The following is an 18,112-nucleotide window of genomic DNA, read 5'->3' on the forward strand; positions in this document are numbered from 1 at the left end:
GGTTCCACAGGCTGTTGGTGTCTTGATATGTGGTGTGCAAATGTTAGCAAGAGCTCACGCTGATGCTGCACTCTAATGCTTTTTTAACCATACGATAACTGTCACACTGAATAGGGCTTTTTTTCCCTACACAGCCTGTGCTGATGGATGTGTTTTCTACACTGAACAGACATATCTTTCCTATGCTGCTTCATTTGATTCACAACAGTCACATGTCCCGCTGCAGACTGCCTGTATTCTCCTTCAATAAGAATAAGTCAGTGATGAATGTTTCAATGTAAACTCTTTTAGGAGCTGAAATCCATCCATGTCAGTACAACACACATAAACAACAAAACATGAAACCATTCTGTCAATAAAAAGGCTTGTTAAAAAGCAGGAAGAATCAAATGGACCAACGTCTTGTCCATCTGGATTCAGTAATGGCTTTCATATTGGAAAATATATTTCAGATGTGGACGTTTTCTAATCCTTACTTCAGCTGCCTTCAAAAGAGCCCCCAGAAAACCTGGGGCCAAGAGCCAGCTTTATTTTATTAAGAGACGATCTGCCAAAAAACATCCTGCCTGATCCGCCACACATTGAGAGGGTCCTATTTTGATTGCTTCTGAGTCAAAGGATGGGAAAGTATTTTATTTATTTACCCCCCCCCCCATTATGAACATCACATATAGTTTAGTTCAGTCTGTGTGATAAGACACCTTATCAGCCCAAAGCTGCTGTTTTAAGTTTTCTGGGGTATTTTCCTGGGTTCCTGTTTTATTTTGAAAGTCTTATCCTTGTCAGTTTTACTTCCTTGTGTTCCTCCATTGTGATTGGCTGCCCCGCCCTAATGTGTTTCACCTGTGGCTTGTTATCCCTCATGTATTTCAGTCTTGTTCTCCCTTTTTCTTTGTCTTTGTCTGTTCATATTGTATTCCGGTCATGTAATCTTACCTGTGGATACCCTGTGTCCCTTGTCTGGGTTGTTTTAAGTTTTGCCTTGGATTCTTTAGTTTCTGTTTATTTTTGCATCTTTTGGCTGTATTTTGTTGGATTTTTTGGCCACCTTGTGTCTGCGTTTGGATCCCGCCTACACAAGATGTTGAAAATATTCAGATACCAATGGGCAACAGCACCAAAGGTTTGTGCATCCTTAGAGTCTATGGCCCCGTTCACACTGGAGAAGGTCAATCCAGATAGAGTAGGATTGAACCTGGATAACCTTTAAGCTGGATACGCTCAGACCTATTTTCAAATCTGGCTATCACATATGAATGTCCGCGCTCAATCCAGCTTAACCCGGCTTGTTTGTTGTCCTTCAAACTGATAGGTGGCGCCTCGTAATATACAGAGTCCGTTCAAGCCGCAGTAGGACCGTGTGTGCGCATGTGTTGTTTTTTTTTTTGTCCCGTGTTGCTCGTTCTTTCGTGTGTTTTTTTGTTGGTTCAAACAGCAGTTTATTCCTTTGTAGCCCTGTCTAAAACAAACTTGGGGCAAAGCTGTCATAATTCGATGGTTGTTTACATACGGATTTTGTACACGACCCGGACACCGTCCCTGTGAACTCGGAAGTATCACGTCACTAGCGGGATTCGCTAGCCACATTTGCGTTCAGACCTTAGCCATAAGTCGTAGGAACCTCTTTCAGGCCCCCAAACACTACCTACAAGGGAAGCAGATACTGTGTGAACACTCTTTATATAATTAATTTTATATAAATAAATATTTATATAATAAATATTATAATATAATGTTGCATTGTTGTACATTGCGAAATAGCAAAAATTTCACTTAGAGACCACCAAACATGTAAATTCCCTACTCCACTCTCTCTTCCCATGCAGCTTTACACTTATGTTTGACCTCTGGGGTTGCAGTGAATATTGTCTGACTGACTAATCACTTCATAACAGAAGAGGCTCTCGTATTCTTCTTCTTCCTCTTCCTCCCCTGTGTTTCAAAGACACATCTGGGGAAATTTTGGACACCACAGTCTGTTTAAGATGCATCTCCACATCCTCACATTAACAGGAGGAAACAATAAAGTGTTATTAAGACTTATAGTGAAAATATTTGGCAGCAAATAAGCCGTCGTAACCTGATTTTCTTTATCCAAATGTTTGACTTTATGGATCTCTGAACCATGTCAGGGCCTTGAAGTTTTTTTTTTGTTTTGCAAAAAAAAAGCGAGGCCCTTCTCTGTTCTTAATCCATGCCTTCAAAGCTGCTGCCATTTCCCCCAGCTGCTATAAAACCATCCTTTGTATTTAATGGTATAGCTATATACTCAGTTTTTTTGGTGCGCCATCAGTAGCCAGCGACTTAAAAGGGTCATTTCACAGGATTTCTGTGTCAGCGGTAACGTGCAGCATCATAAAGTTGGAGCATGTGTACAAATCCCAATTAGATGTAGCATTAAAATGTTGAAAATGTGAGACTGTAAGTGTGTGACTTCATAAATGGACATCCATTTAAATACACATGGCTTCAGTGCTGCCTGTTAATGTCTCCAGCTCATCTCAAGGAAGAAGGATGAGTCGGCGCTCAGCATTGCAGACCTGGTTCCCCTGGAATTCTGGGATCGCAGTCAAATTGGCAGATTATTCACATCAATCTTCTGGCTGAACCCTCCGGGCTGTTTGCCTCTTGCTAGCACTGCTCGCAGCGTGAGATTATGACTATACCAGCCATCGAAATCCAGGCGGAGAACAGGGATAACCTGAAAGGAAAATAAAACAGAGAAACAATTGTTTTCTTTTTCACACAGGTCTGCAAGGGAGCAGGCAGAGGTGTGTGTGTCTGTGTGTGTGTGTGTGTGTGTGGGATGGACTACACATGTGGCTGTCGGCCATGTGTTTTTGAATAATAGCCATTAGTTTTAAGAGGATGATGTCATTGTAGGTTTGCTGTTCCAGTAACTATATTCCTGCAGTCCTTGGATCGGATCCCTGAAATGACTGCTGCAATTTGTACCCGTCACAGAGGAAGGTGAGGAGGTATGCAGTAAACACAGATTGATAGGTGAGAGCGTTTCCTCTGATCATTTGAATCTATAATCAAATCAGGCTTTTGTTTTTGCATCAGGGCTTTGGTTGTTGCATCTGCCCACTCCAGCTGCTGGATTTTTAATTTGCTTTGATTTGAATTCACGGCTTTCAGCGAGCCGGTTAAAGTCCTTCCTCTTGCTGAGACTTGTCCTCAGATTTGGGCGACGACACAAACGAAAACGAGTCTCTGGATGAAGTCGTACGCTGCCAGTGTCAACACGACCTTGCTGTTTTTTAGGAGCGCTTTGGTGACTATCAATCACCAGTGACCAGCTTCATGTTGTAAAAACATGTGGTGAGGAAAAATGAGGATTTATAGTCGGTCATTAAAAACCATGAAGACAAGCGCAGAAGGCACAGAAGGTGAAGTTTTTAGGTGATTTATTCCTGAGGGTTGCAGACTATTGTCACTCTTTCAGCAGAAACCATTTTAATATCACGTTACTCGCTTGTTTCCACTTACTGGTTTCGCAGTTGATAAAAGAAATCTGTTCCCACAAACCATAAATTCAAAAACAGTCAGTGAGTTTGCTTTCTCTTATTACTACAAGATTTAAAATTATTTGACAAATAAAGCTGTAATGTTGGCTGCATTTCCCTGTTTGCAACACACATTAACAAGAAATTCTCCGGCTGCATAGTGCTGTAGGTGACGCATGGAGAGAGAGAGAGAGAGAGAGAGAAAGAGAGAGCGAGAACCCCATGGCCTCAAATAAGCTGTATCCATCCTGACTGCTTAGTAAAAGTTCATTGGTTGCTCAATAATGCCTTCCTGAGCCAAAAAATGAACAAGAATTTCATACATTGTTCCCACAACCAACCACAAGCAGCTGTTAGATAAACTAAACTAACTTTCATCACCTGTTAAATCACAATGGATTTTATCCAAGTCATCCAATTATGGGATCAATACACCATCGCCAATGGAGTATGGGGTGGGTACATGCCTAGGTTTGTAGCCCCCTGACACCCTGAGCTGTTTTGTTTTCAGTTGCTGTTAAGTAGATCACAGATCAGGTTAGCTATTCAAAACTACTGGTTAAAGCTTAGCTTAAAATGAAAGGGTAAGGGGTTAAGTAAAGGTCATGTGTTAGGGCTAGGGTATGTGTTGAATGGGGGCAGGACTCATCACCATGGTAATTAAAAATGGCTGCTGCAGACATTTTACTAAAATACGTTTATTGTTATAAAAGCTTGTGTTTTGACCCAGACATATTTTTTTTTTACGTCTAACCCCAATCATGTATGAAAACAAAATGGATGTGGCATTTAAATTAAAACCACAGGAATGCCAGACTACTGGGCGAAGGTCCACTACAGGGTTAGTCCCATCAACTACCCCCTCCATCATCTTTATGTGGCCATATCCTCTGTTCTGACTGTCAATGTAAATGTAATATAATCAACTGAATGAGTTGTTTATTTGTGAGTATGTGCTTGCAGGAGTAGTTAAGGTTAAGGTAATGGAAGGAGTCTGACTGGAGTCTGTCCCATCCATCAAGCCTGACCTTTTCCCTACATCCAAGGAAAAAGAAATTGCAATTAAATGAGCTACAGCATATTGAAGTTTTTTCTGGTAACATGTTAGTCATTTACAGTAAGAAGCAATTAGAAGTTATTCACATTCAAGTGTAGGAAGGTGATGTACCACAAAAATGTGAAAAATGATGAACCTGATGGAATGGTGTAGTTTTGGATGTTTCACTGGGAATCAGCTGACAGAATGTGTCATTCTGTCCTTGTTCAATAAGATCTCTTTAACTGCTAGCTAGAAAACCACTTGTAAGTTACTGGATAAGGCTGCCATACCCTCATACATCTGGCAATGTGCTAACAGGAAAATATGCACAGACATACACCAAACTGCTGCCAATTTCAAATGAATCAGACTCTCTAACTCATTCTGCAACACTGTCTAGGACAGTCATTTTACACAAAAAAGCTACACTTCTCTATCTTCTTTTTTTTTGTTAATCCACCAACAGGAAATGTGTTTTAAACCCTCCGACTTGTAAACAATAAACAGAAGAAGAACAGAGGGAGTAACAAAACAAGCAGTGATCACCACCAACTGTCAAACAAACGCTCCACTGTAAGTCTGTGTTGTCCTCACTGTGACAATGCTAACATGCACAGTAGGTTTTTAATCTTACAATCTATAATCAATCTCAGCATTGGTGGTTTAGAATTGGGAAAATTCGGATTTTGAAAAGGAGACAAAGTGCAGGATGATGGAGATTACCATTGAGATCCATTATTCAGAACACCCCTGTCAATAGGATTTATCATGTACAAACCTAGAAAACAACTCCTGCTGGGGATTAAAGTCAGAAGATCCACTGTACACCAAGAATGTTTGTACAAAGTGTCACAGCAATCCCTTTTAGGCATGGTCCGAGTGTTTAGGGGTATTTAAGGGGTATAAAAATCAGGATTTTGTAAAGTTTGAACTCTTTTTAATGTGACATCCAGGTCTAAACAGTTATCTGCTTTGTGGACAAGTGCTAAACTTGAAGATTTAGAATAGATAAGATTAAGATACCCTGATTTTGCAACATTAAAGTTGCCACAAAACACTTCGTTAAGGTTCATTAATCATAGTTTTGATAAAATAGGAAGTTTTTTTCACTATTAAATCATCCATAAAAAATGTATAAATTAATTACAAATTTGGAAACCTTACTCCTGGAAGGGCACTGTAATGACTCACAAACCAAGAATCCCTTGACTTGTCTTTGATTATTTTAAACAGCCGACTGGAAAATGAGCAGTGAATCCATCAAAAGGTAAGTTACTCATTTATAATGGCAGCTTTCACTCTACATCCTTTGTGACTGCAGCACATAAGTGATTATTCTCCACGGCCGACTTTTTATCTGACTGCAGAGGGCGGCTTTGAACTGTGGCTGCCTACTTATTATGTTATCATGATATATTTATGCAACAAAATAGGGGCTTTCCACCTGAAATGAACACACATTGCATATTTAGTTTTCCTGGCACATCTCCATTTGGAAAATACTGAATGTTCAGGTAAAAATAATTCACATCTTTCTAATGACTTGTGTGAACGTACTCTTCCGGTAAGATTCAGATGTGAAAGGACAAAAACATTATAAACAATTTTGTAAATTATGGTTGATCGTGGTTGCAGGTGATGCAGAAAGAATGTCTGTTTGTTTAATGGCCTACACTTTGGTTTTTTGAGGCCTATAATTCTATATGGTGTAGATTTGTCCAGTGAGTCACAGGAGCTTTATACATATATATATATATATATATATATATACAGTGTAAACTCCCAACGCTGATCATGATTATGACTTTGTTTTATTATTTTTTTGAACAGCTTTCAGTGCTTCTGCTTTTATTTTTCTTGGCAGAAAAGACCTTCCATACAAACCTGCATCAAAACTGTGACGATAACGCGACACCTTAAACCCAAACACCGACTTCATGCTATACCAGCTGTAACAAGAGGGTGAAAGAGTAGAGTCATATAGCCTAATGGAGTGCTAACTATGTGTACCAGGAAATGAAAATGGTGGCTGAACAGGTATGATGTCATTCGTTGTTTTAGGTGGCTATATGAGCGGTTCAAGCCACCTGAATCGAAAAAAAAACAGTCTCTCCTTAATTTTGTTGAGCTGGTGACATTTAACACATGGATGAATATTTGATTTTAATTGGATGAATGAAAATGATTGGAAAAACATCTCACGTGAATGAGTGAGGTCAATTAGTGTATCATCTTCAAGTGAGTTTAAGATAATTAGAGTTTTTTACTCAGCATATTGACAATAGCTACTTTAATCATTTTCATGAACATTTTATTTTTTTGACAGTGTTTTTTTCCGATGATGTGCATGTTAAGTCAGTTGACCATAGGTGTGCGTGTGAGCTGTCTGTTTTGTGTGTTTCTGTGGATGGATGCATGGATGGATGGTTGGATGGATGGATGGATGCATGGATGGATGGATGGATGGATGCATGGATGGATAGATGGATCCAATAAAATGAGGTTATATTCTTTACTACAGTGGTCCAAGTTCAGTAATAGCTTGCACCCTTTGCTCCATGCCTGTGTTCACTGACTGCTATAATAAAGCACCAACCCAACAAGCAGTATCTGCTTCACCCTGTACTCTCACTCACCTCTCAGTGTCATGGGCTGAGAGGTGACAGGTGTGACAACGGTTACTCCAGGAGACAGACGATCTGTCATGTGAACTCTCACTTCTCATTTATAACTTCAGCTGCATGACAACCAGCACAAAGTTCCTGTCAAAAACTTTATTGTCATCATTATGTTAAGTGTAAATGATTCATGTGAAAGCATTGTTTCACTCAGACTAGGTGTCACAGAAAAATCACGTCTCCTTTTTTTATGTCCGTTGTGTTTGTTCGCAGCTACGTTAACACTGCGAGCTGTTGCCAAGTTAAAGCTCATGAAAAAAGGACTGGAGGCTGGTTGGCACCACGTGATGAGCCTATCAAGTCTGGGCACAGCTTTTGACAGTGGTTTGTTCACAACATGTCTGATGATTTGGAGCCTTTGTGTTCACGCTGATTAAATAAACTGCAGGGAAAACACTCATAAATTTGATGTCAGGATGATATTCCAGTGGGAGGATTTTTCCAGCTCCATTTGTTTATATAGCTCACTTAAATCAAACAAAAAAAAAGAAGAAGAAGATTCCCTGCGGGCCTTTGTTTCATGTGTGTGGGTAAGTAGAAGCCCATGCCTCATCCACACGTTTTTCTACGCTTATTTCTCAGTAGTCTAACTGTGGAGGAGTTAATCAGTCTGTTTCCATCACTAAGTCCATAAAATGTCACCAGTCCAGCAACAGTTGAAGATATCAGTGTTAAAAATGTCAGTTTCTTGACCCAGAGCTTGAGAAACTCCACATCACAACTCAACAGCACTCTTCTAATATCCACACATCCCTATGCAGTACTCACTAGTTTGTAAATGAATTAAAGATTTCACTTTTACCAAAGCAATTGTCATAATGTAAGATCTAATATGCTGCTATATAAATGTATTGCTGTGCACTATCAAGATAGCATCTCTAACTATAGCAGTATATATATGTCATGGCAGTCTGTTCTGCATAGCAATGGTTTGTTTGACTAACCAATCAGAATCAAACAATAATCATAGCCGTTGTTGTTGTTCAGTTTGCATTTACATTTACTAAGGTGACAGAAATAATAGAGTGAGTAAATGGTTTCTGTGCTGCCTTCTTTTTGTTTTTTACTAACCAGAATATCAAAGGTTAACAATGTTGTTCATTTAGGGCAGCTGTTGCATAAATTGGGTGGTTGTCTAAAAAAGGTAGCACTGTGTGCATTTATAAAACCCATAGATACTCACTAATTTCATTAGATTCAGTATCCAGGATCGAGTGGGGCTCTGAATCCTTGTCTGGAAGGTAGCTTTAAATTGGAATCAAATAGAATAGAATAGAACTTTATTGTCATTGTCACAGGTACAACAACATTTAAAGTGCTCCCAGTCAGTGCATCATTCATTGAATCTATTAAAATATAATTTGGGTGCTAAAGTTATTTAAAAAAAAGGAATAAATAACAATAAATACCCCTATGTAGCATGACTATGTATGCACACAGATGGGACATACACACACTGTCAATTCATACACACAGTCAATACATAAGAACGGTATGAACAAGCATCTGCACACCCAAATGCACTGGTCCATTGTACATATATTGCATAGTGTACACAGCGCAGTCAGCGTGATTATTGCAGTTGGGTGAAAACTGTGTTTAAGTCAGTTTGACCTTGCATTGATTAATCTGTACCGTCTGCCTGAAGGCAACTGATCAAACAGGGAGTGGCATTTTTATAATGTTCTAGGTTTTTTTGAGACAACGGGAGCTGTGCAGGTCTGAGAGCAGCCGAAAATCTTTGGAACGGTATTGATGACACTTTGCAGCGCTGTCCTCTAAACCACTGTACAGCTGGTGTACCAAATGCATATACAAGGTACCACATCGACCTCAAACCGTCAACCCCAGGCTTTACAAGAATTTATGATGAATTTACCGCATGTTTTAGCACAAATAGTAATGCACAGCATTGAATATGTGTCAATGTGCTGCCTGAGAAGCAAGGAACTCAGTATAACAGCCAAGTACAGGCAAAGGAAAACAGCCAAAAAAAGTGTAATTGGGAAAGACTGTAAACTCCTACTCAGACGTGATGAACTCTGTCACAACCGACTGATGATAAGCTTCTTCTAACCCTTGAAGAATTCAGGCTGGGCTTTAAAAAAGGACTAAATGAAAGAGATGTTGTGAAATAGGCTGTCTGGCACTGATATAAAAGCAGTGTTGTGGAGGTTAGATGGATGGATGCATTTACCCTAAACTCTGATGATCTGCTTTTAATTCTAACCTTATGCCAGGATGTTTTCCTCCATGGGGTGTTTGCTGGATGTTTTTGTTATTTAACCATGACCAGAAGTTTACACAGCTAACACAGGATTAATTATAGCTGTCAAAGCATTAACCACAATTCTAAACCTAACCCTAATGCTAATTGCAGAAAAAGTTGAAAGTTGAATGAAATTTTAGTTAGATACGATGATAGTTCTGTACATTTAAAGAGAGGCTGACATAGAGCTCCCCCTTCTGGCTAAGTACTGAAATTGACAGCACAGTTTGTGCTTGCTGTTCTGCTTCTTTTGAACATAAAATAAAACTGTAAACAACATGACACCATAAGCATGCTATTAGTGCATGCATGGCGCATGTTCATGTTTTGAAAATGATGTGTTCATCTAACGTTTTCTCTCCAGCAAACATTTTGGCTTTTCATAGCAGGAAAATCAACACATTGTGCTGCATCGGTTTTAGCCACAATAAACTGAGGAGGCGCGCCAATCATCGAAAAACACAACAAACTACGAGTGCGGGATGGCATCATCTTTTCCATTTGGAGAGCTTTCTGAAAATGCTGTGTGGGGTGATGGTGGCCTAAGTAAACACTGGTCCATCTAAAAGGTCTATTTGAAGAACTGAAGCATTGTGGTAAAGGCTTATTGTAAAAGCATTGCAATAACTATACAGCTGCATATTTAACTTTTAGAGTAAATGCTAACCAGAGCAAATAATATACAATAATACTTGTACTAAAAATGCTGCTAAATCCTCTGCTCTACTCTTCATTCCTATCAGGTCAATTGGATGATTGACATCCTCACGAGACCACCAGAGCCAATAGAATCATTATGCCACTCAGTCCGAGAAAGGGGGAGTGTCTCGCGCGGATACTTCCGGAATCAAAATGGCCGCAAACGTCACGTCCAGAATTGGTTTTTCCTCCTACCTTGGCTCGCCTGACAGACAAAATATGACAGGAATATATAAAAACGTTGTATAGTCATGACACATCAAAGGTAAGGCACATTTTAAAACCATAGCTGTTCAAAGTTAAGGTTTGTCCTCTTGAGGTTCAGTGAGGGTTGGTCTGTTCTTATCTGCAGACACCTAGCTTTCATTCAACATAGCGTAGCATGTTTGCTAGCGCTTGCTGTGCGAGGGACGCGCCACAACAGAAAATAGTTTGTAAAAGATTTAGTTGTGCTTCATGATTATTTTTTGTAGCTTTAAGACACTAGGAAAGTTTGGTACCCTATACTGGGGGCGCGCAGGGTACTGTTGTTTGCTAACCAGGTGTAATGACGTATGGAAGTAAACATTCCCAGACCACCTGCTGTGACGTGTTGTTACTTGAGCACCACAAATATAGTATATAAAACTGCTAGTCTCCAGCTGTGGAAATTAGACAAAAAATGACCTGTGTGTTGAAAATGAAGGCGTCTTGTGAGGGAAAGCACAAAAATGTTGGAAGGGTTAGATGGAAGGCCAGAAAATGTGTTGGCAGGGCCAAACACAAACATTTTTTGTCTTACATTGAGAATGGATAGTAGTTAATTTCGTGTATCATTCACCACATTCTAAAAATGAAAACAATGCTATGAGTAAAAGAACAAGACTGAGCTTTTCAAATGTCAGAGCAAAACATGGGTGATCTTCAGGTGCCAAATTGAGCAGCAAAGCTAAATATGGCTGCATGTTTTGGGAATGACTGGCACATGAAATGATTTGCATTGAAAGCGAATTTCATGAAATGAAATTCGTCTCCTGCTTTTCCTCCTGTAATGTCAGATTGTATTGTTGAAAAGGTGCGTGATCAGAATCAGTTTTATTTGGCCAAGTATGCACACACAGGAATTTGACCCCTTTTTGTACAGCTCTCAGTGGGCAGTAATAGTGTGGGCCTGAAAATGAAATTTGAATAACAAATGGAATAGAATAAAATAAAATAGAAGTATTCATTCCAAGCTGGGAAATTGTACTGTTACAGCAGCAATATACAGGCACACAGCATACTGAACATAGATCCATAAAGGTAAAGAAAACAGTAAAAACATTATTTACAAGAATATAAAGACATGTGTGCAATTGAAGAGCTAAACCGTGTGCAAAATTTGTCGGCTACAACAATCGGTCAGAGTGTTATCTATGACACAATAGATAAGGTGTGAAGATTTCCTCTAACCTTAAGACAACAAAGCTGTCTGAGCCTTTTGGAAAAGATGAGGTCCTTCAATTTATTTTAGATAAAAGTCTTATTGATTTTCAGCATACCATGTATGATCAGCTCCTTAGGAAAATGAACGACTGTTAAAAACCATTGCTGGTTCTCTGCCTTGTAATATAATGCATACTTTGTGCTGCAATCGCCATTATTAGCTGGGTTACTGTAGAAATAGAGGAATGTCTGTGTGAACCGTGGACAGAAGGATAATCTAAAGAATGAGTCTGGAAAAAGGGGCCGGCTCGTATTTCACTGGCTCTGAATGCGGGACTGAACTGCTATTTGTCCAAGCCTGCAGGGCCCATAATGAACGACATAGTGTTTCTGTTAGGGCAACAGTATCAGGTCATAGATCAGCAGTGTCAGCGAAAAACATTACTGTCTGGGCTTCAGCTGAGGTGGGTTTTCGAAAGCTGAAACCTACAGGACTGTTTTTGTACCCAAGCTGCTGATAGGAAATGTGTTAACATTCGAAACAGAAGAAAATGACAGTTTGAAAAACCTCTAGAAAGGCTATTAAAAAGGTGTCAAAGAAAGCACCCATTATTGACGCCATTACTTGGCTGATTCACTAAAAGGTCAATATCGACATACTGATATGATCTAGAGGAAGAAAATAGAACTAGAGTTCACCTGCATAACTTCTGGATACAGAAGATGTACTATTTTGTGTCTATAGTAGAAAGTGAAAGAGCCAACCAGATAATGGGCAGGGAATAGATTGTAAAAATATGCTTAATCTCCCTGGATATCTCTGAGAGTACACACTCTCTGTCTACCTGTCATTCAAATGCTTTTTTGCTCCTTTAGTAAGGTCATGTTATTTTGCTTCACTCCCAAATATGGCCCGATATAAAGGAGGGAAATCCCACAGAAAATCACAGTTCTACCTCAAAGGCTGTCATAAATCTTAATTGTGGGAAGCCATAGCACATGTCACAGTAAGTAGTGAGTCAATGGATGTAGGCAACATGGAAAAAAACATAAATCATGTTATTCCATTGAGAGGCACACGATTTTTGTTAAAGTATGCTTTTATTTAGCAGTTCTAACCTAACCATGAATGAATATGACTAATAAAACAAATGTAGTTTCAATAATAAAGCTGTCATAAGTAGATATACAACTTGTAACAGGAAACCACTGGTGGAGAGTAAATCTGTAGTTTAAAAATGTGTGCTTGACAGTTATGCTACTCTCTCTTCAGATGGTGATAGCAAAAGGAAAAAGTTGGAAAAACACGTTTTACAGTACAGAGTGATGTTAGTATTGTTTTCTGCACCTAATTTAAGAACCACATTAACAGAACCTTATTGCTTCGAAACACTTTCACACATTTCTATCTAAAATATTTCATGCCATATATTATGTCTATGTCTATGCATTGTTATGATGAAGGTATCTGACCGTAAAAAGCTACTGGACTAAATTAAGCTTAGCGTAACTGGTCCAAAATCTTCTCTAAACTGCAAAGTATTTATTTTCTTATTTAACAAGCTGTATCCTGTTTTCTAAAACTGGACAGAACATGTACAATTTTGGTGTTTTTTATTAAATTAGGTTGTATGCTGAACAGGTACAGTTAGCAATTTTCTAATCGTAGCGTTAGCGTCTAAAATGCCAGATAGATCTCTTAGGGTGAAATGTGGACTTCTATACTCTTTTCTAGCAGTACCTTTTTTTAGGGGTTAGTGCATATGCTTATAACAACTTTTAGTGGTCTGAGGGGATGGTATTGGGCTCCCTCTAGTGATACATCAGAGGAGTACCAAAGCAATATGCTCTGGACCTCATGCAGTTTGATACAGGAGTCCTGAAAAAAAGAGATATTTCCCTTCTATGTGACTTGTATTTGTATATGTAGGTAAAATATTTGTGCGTCAGTTGCTTGTACTTGTTAAATCAAAGCCAGAGCTGCAAAGTTGCCAATATTTCTGGCTGACAGCTGGTCCCACAATGATGTTGATCTCAAGCAGGCTCAGTCTGAGATAACGGTATAATTCTTACATACTGCCTGACCTCTGGTGTAGTCCCCAGATACCCGTCACTCCTCTGTTCTAGCCAGGAGAGGATGAGGTGAGATCCTGGTGGATATTTACACCGATATTCAATCCTGCGTGTGCTTGGCGGCACAGGAGGTTGCTTATTGTCCATTCACGTTACGCCTGGATGCCAAGACCAACATGCAGCTGCCTGGCAGCCCTCCATCTCTGTGGGCACGACTGGCATACGAGCAGCAACCCCCTTCCCCACTGACTCCAGCCAGCCTCCCCTGTGAGGTGACTGCCATGTGTGTGTGCCTTATTGTAACTTATTTTCTTCCCTACTTTTAGGCCTACTTTTTTTCTCTCCCTCTCTGGAATCTCTAAATTCTTCTTCTTTTGAATGGTTCTTAAATGGAAACAGCCCTTATTGTGTGCCTGTGGTTGCCAGAGTGGTGTGGCAGTGGTTTGGGTTGAAATGCTATCAAATGAGGTGTGTAGGGGTGAACCCTGCTTATATTCCCCCTCCTTGATTCCTCTGCTTGTTTCTGAAAAAAGGTAAAACAGAAACCAATGAATCACACAAAAATAAAATCCTTTGAATTCTCAGCATAGTAACATTTTAACACATCTTCCTGTTTGTGTGTGTGGACAGAATGAAGCTTGTGCGATGTGCATACTGTGACACTAGACACCTGTTTTTATATTCTTACACCTTAATTTTAGATGTGGATAGTTTGGAAGGAAGCCAATCACTGAGTGTGAACAATATTTACATAACTAGAGGTCTTGAATTATTAATCATATGACTAAATCTTGATGTATCTTTAATGATTTAAATGAACATTGTTTTTAGAAACCCACCAGACAATTTATTATTCAAAGCAGAGATACTTGTTTCTTAATGTGGGACTTGGGAAATAGGAGGACTGGTTTGCCTTAAAGGCACCATCTGTAAAAATATGAATGTGGAATGGCTTACCTCACATGGTGGCAGCTACACATCATATTTGATTTTCAATAGCATTTAGGGAGGGTTATTGTTTTTAACCAGTACGTTTCTAAAGTGTTATAAAAAGTAATGATGAATGAATGAAACTTTGGCTCCTTCATGTCACAGATTTAGTGGGTGTTTTGTCTTTAGACTACCACACGATGGCGTTGTTCTCTAACACTACTGTGGTCAGATGTTAGGCACATCCAGTGCACAGAACGGTTTCTATTCCTCCATCGTTTTCACTGTACATAAAAAATAATGCATAAAATGGAGCACAAGTCTCACCACTACTGAAATCAGAATCCTTTGAGACTAGACAGTCCCAGGAGTCGTAGTTTATTCATCATCTTGAATGAGGGTAGGTGGAGGAACAGGTTCTCAGATCCCGAGTGATTGATGATAGGTTCTGTGGACTATTGATCTGTTTCTACACATAGATGTGTTGCTTTCCCACCTCTGACTTGATTCTCCCAAGAGCCACTGATACTCTAACAACAAGCCATTCTACTGGGTGAACTGTTAATGAGTAACTGTGTGATTCATGATCACAGCAAGTGCAGGAATCTCAGGATGGTGGATTTGGTTGATAGTATGAAAATTCACGACATAAAGAGGAGGATTAGATCAATCTTATTTGGATCTATCAGATCTGAAGTCTGTGTTTCTGTTAGTTTACCTGTGTTATAGGTTTTGCCATTTAGAGCTGAGTTGACTAAGCTAAAGTGAAGTTATGGCAAGGGTAAAATTTGGCTAATATCACTGTATTGTTAAAAGATGGAAAGCTGAAGATAAAAGCTAAAGAAAGCTCAAAAGCCAGACATAGCTTTTAAACATGCCTTGCTAGAGATAAGAGCACCAAAACTGATGGTTTAAGAGCTAAAACTTTGCCAAAGAAGGCATGATGCATAGTCAAAAATGGATAATAGGTAGACAACTAAAGTCAAAAGCCAAAGTTTTAATAATTAAAAAAAGAATAAAACCCTCCAAAAACAGACAGTGAAAAAAAAAGTTAACTGAAGAAAAAAAGCTAAAAATAAGAACTTCAACTGCTGACAGTAACACAATTATACTTCAATCACAATTGTACTTCAATCAAGCCCTTCTAATATTACTAATGAGAAAGCTTATTACATGTGTGGAACAATTATTGATTGGATGTTGTGCTAGATTTAACACTTTGTGACAGGTTTCCCATAGACAACCAGTGAACTGGTGACCCACTCTACAATCAATATATAACCCGCATCATATTAATCATATCTGAGCCAGACAACACTGGAGGGTCAATAACAGATCTTTGCAGAAATGCAGATAGCAGCCTGACGTGTGGGTGTATAACCTATGTAATAAGCCTAGGTGGTTCAGTGTAGTGACACTAGAAGCAATGAAAAGCTGCTGTGTGTTTTAGCTCATGGCAGATCATCCCCTGTTAAAACTTTAATCAAGAGAATTGAGAGTCCATGATGATGATGATGATGATGATAAGCCGCCACGGCTGAGAGCTGAGGGATTTTCCCCTTTCTGCCTGAGTTATCTCTCTTTGAGGTTATAATGAGGTTAGTGAAGGATTTGGTGAGTGGTTTTCTGCCTAGCATTGTTTTCCTCCCTCTCCTATCACCCTGGCAAAGGCACTGAGCTTTAATCCTCTTCTCTCTCTCTCTTTTTTTTGTGTCTGGCAAGGTGAGGATAAGTGCAAGGTAACAGCCCGGGGATGATTCCAAGTAAATGTGATCCACTATCTCCTCTAGCAGCTACAGTAGAACCACTGCCACAAGAGTAATGAGGTAAGAAAGCATGCTGGTACCTACACATGACACCAAGTCCACCTTTGGGTCAAACAGGTACACATGGGTCTTTGTTTTGTGTGTAACTGTTGTCCAGCATGACAGCAGTAATGCATCAATTCACTGAATTTCTTCTAATTCTGCTCTGATGTGTGTCATATTTTGTGTCTAATTAAAAGGAAAATTTAACACAGACAAAGACCAATATTTACAATACATGTAGAAAAAAAGAAAAATATCCAACCCCAGTAATATTATGGGGATAGAAACACATATTATTTTTCACTGTTAACCAGCTGGAGCTCCATTTTTTTTAATATATTTCCTCTGTTTCTGTTTTCTGAGCCTTTTTGTGACTGTTAGGGGAAGAGACATGTTTTAGTTACTCAATGTATTGTATGAGATTCTATATACCAGTATATTTTCTCTCACCAGTGAAATTATGTTCGTTTTACTGCCAGCGTGTGTTATGACAAAGGCATACGATTATTAATCTTGCCTATTAAAATTATTGTGCTGTATATAATGTTAAGGCTTTAACATACTTGGTCATTAAGATCAAGCATCATGAGTGTGATTTATTAAGGCCATTTAGATACCTTCATGACTACTGAATGAGGCTTCATCATCTTCCGATCTTGTTCATTTTTGTTATTTAAAGTAAGAGAAGTGTGCTATTTTGTGTACTCTTAGTGTTCGTAATGTTAATAATGGCGTTATTAGTAGTACAACTAAAGATATACAAAAGGTAGATTTTAGTGTAAAAGAGGCAAGGTCCAGAGTGTGCCCCCAGAGCCGACAGCCTGGAAGGGCAGTGCTCTATTTTCTGCTCCCAATTTCACAGGGGCTTGACCACTTTACAACACCACTGACAACTGCTAAAAAATAGCATTCCGCTAGCTTTCCATTGATCACAGCCCTTCTATAGATGAAAACATCACGGTCTGTAACTCCAAGAAAAGGTTCCATACCAAGCCAACTGCCCTCACTGCAGCCGTTTTAGAAGCTAGAGGCGTTCGAATTGAGAGGAAATGAACTGTTAAGTGCGGCTCTGTCAAAAGGCTGTAAATCAGTGCAGTGGACGGAGGTGACCTGTGCTGTGCTTTTGTATGACAACAGATTGGAATCTGGTGTTCTTTATGTTGGCTCTTCACATATTGCATGTTTTTCAATAAAAGGGCTGGCGTGAAATATGTGTGTACGCCTAACCTAAGCTCTGTAGCGTAAAGCACAAAGCTGTGCCTCCACTGAACTAAATAGCTAGCATGCAGTAAGGCTTTTAGCACACGGTGTGTGTGAATTTGAGCTTTTGTTCATGCATGATGCAGTATAGTTTTTAGACATTTAGTGCCTGTTCTGGCTTCAATGCCTTGCAAAAGGGCATTTTAGCTAAAAAATGTCCATCAGTGAGGACAGAACCTGTGAATCTGCCATTGAATGAGTGTCAAAACTTTGATTAAATTTTCAGTCTTGGCTCATAATTGCTGGCCCATGTTGATTTTCCTCCCTCTGTGTGAACGGAGGGGGGTGGTGGGAGGGATGATAAATGACATTTGCAAACAGAGCCCACAGCCAGCCATACAGGTCCATGTAGTGCTGCTGGGAGCTGATCTAGCATGTATTTCCTAATAAATCACCTGGTTGGACTGAAGGCCCTCAGTGGCAGAAACTCTGCAGATGCTGCG

Source organism: Parambassis ranga, chromosome 9, assembly GCF_900634625.1.
Source record: "Parambassis ranga chromosome 9, fParRan2.1, whole genome shotgun sequence".
In the NCBI taxonomy this organism is placed as follows: domain Eukaryota; kingdom Metazoa; phylum Chordata; class Actinopteri; family Ambassidae; genus Parambassis; species Parambassis ranga.